The 1943-nt window shown below is 37.0% G+C and overlaps 1 pseudogene across 1 annotated transcript; it reads left to right on the top strand.

Moving 5' to 3' along the window:
- The first annotated feature begins 1194 nt into the window (after window positions 1–1194).
- LOC309857207 (nascent polypeptide-associated complex subunit alpha pseudogene) lies at window positions 1195–1943 on the top strand (annotated as a pseudogene). The gene has a single exon. The product of its transcript is annotated as a nascent polypeptide-associated complex subunit alpha pseudogene (transcript).

Genomic DNA, 1943 nt, shown 5'->3' with positions numbered 1-1943 from the left:
AAATAGTTTGAAAATTTTTTTAAATGCAAAATATGTTGCAGTTACACAAATAGCCATTTTACTTCTAGGCATTTAACCAAGAGAAACAAACCCTATGTTCATACAAGGACTTGTATATGAATTTCATAGCAGCTTTATTTTTAAGAATTGAAAACAGTGGAAATGTTCATCAATGTCCATCAATAGAGCAAAGACAAATTATGATCTATTCATTAAAGAGATTACTATTCAACATCAAAATAAACTATTTACAATTGGAGATTCTCAAAGTAATGATGCTGAGAAAGAAAAGCCAGGCAATAAATAGTATATACTGTGTGATTCCATGACTATAAAAAATCTAGAAAATACAAATTTATATATAGTCACAGTCATCAAATATTTTGGTGTGATTTTAGTGCCTTCATCTGTGCTCCCATAGCTTCCTACACTTGGATCTCCGAGCATTTGTTACACCATGTGAAAATATGAACTCTTTTTCTTTATTCTGTCTTTCTAGAATAAGAACCCTTGAAATTTTATGGACATTTGAACTCTCAGTTATTAGCAGAAATTCTATCACACAGTAAGTTTCCAAATATAAAAGCCAGAGTTTTACAATGACTTCTAAGCTTTTACATGATCTAGCCACTCATTTAACCTCGGTGACCTCTTTCCCTGCTACTCTTCAGTCACTCACAGTGGCCTCCTTGCTATTCCTCAGATATGCCAGGCATGGTCCAAACTTATGGCCTTCAAGATAGCCAATTCCTTTGTCTGGAGTGACCTTATTGCTGATAGTTCTGGGCAAATTCATCACCTTTCCATACCTTTGTTCAATTGTCAGCTTCATTGTAACTACCCTGATCTTCCTATTGAAACTTTTAGCTCCCCATCCCCTGCCTAGCAACCTTGATTTTTCTCACCCTGATCGAATTTTTCTTTTTCCCCATTGTACTCATCATTTTTGAATGCACTATGCAATTTTTATTAAGGTTTATAGCTTTTAATTGTCTCACCCATTAAAATAAAAGTTCTACAAAGCCAAGTATTTCATTTACCAGAGTAGTCTGAAGTAATATCTGCCATATAATAGATTCAGTAGACAACTGGTAAATTTCAAAATAAATTAATGTTGAGTGTATACTGAATTTCATAAGTCATTTCAATATTTTTTCCAAAAAATAAACTATGTAAAACATACTTTAGCCCTGCACAAAATGCCTGGTGAAGCCACAGAAACCGTCCCTGCTACAGAGCAGGAGTTGCCACAGCCCCAGGCTGAGACAGTTTCTGGAACAGAATCTGACAGTGATGAATCAGTACCAGAGCTTGAGGAACAGGATTCCACACAGACAACCACACAACAAGCCCAGCTGGCAGCAGCCACTATAATTGACGAAGAACCAGTCAGTAAAGCAAAACAGAGCCGGAGTGAAAAGAAGGCACGGAAGGCTATGTCCAAACTGGGTCTTCGACAGGTTACAGGAGTTACAAGATTCACTATCAGGAAATCTAAGAATATTCTCTTTGTCATCACAAAACCAGATGTCTACAAGAGCCCAGCTTCAGATACCTACATAGTTTTTGGGGAAGCCAAGATCGAGGATTTATCTCAGCAAGCACAACTGGCAGCTGCTGAGAAATTCAAAGTTCAAGGTGAAGCTGTCTCAAACATTCAAGAAAACACACAGACTCCAACTGTACAAGAGGAGAGTGAAGAGGAAGAGGTTGATGAAACCGGTGTAGAGGTTAAGGACATAAAATTGGTCATGTCACAAGCAAATGTGTCAAGAGCAAAGGCAGTCCGAGCCCTGGAGAACAACAGTAATGATATTGTAAATGCTATTATGGAATTAACAATGTATCCATCTGAAAACGAGGACCTTTTTTTGGTGTTCCAAAAGAATAACTGCAGCTTGGTTTGAAATTTGTACTGTTTCTATCATTAATAAAGTTATGGG

Source organism: Mustela nivalis, assembly GCF_964662115.1.
Source record: "Mustela nivalis genome assembly, contig: HAP1_SCAFFOLD_496, whole genome shotgun sequence".
NCBI lineage: Eukaryota > Metazoa > Chordata > Mammalia > Carnivora > Mustelidae > Mustela > Mustela nivalis.
Note: the sequence above shows the minus strand (reverse complement) of the source record. Positions and strands in the feature narration are given on the sequence as shown.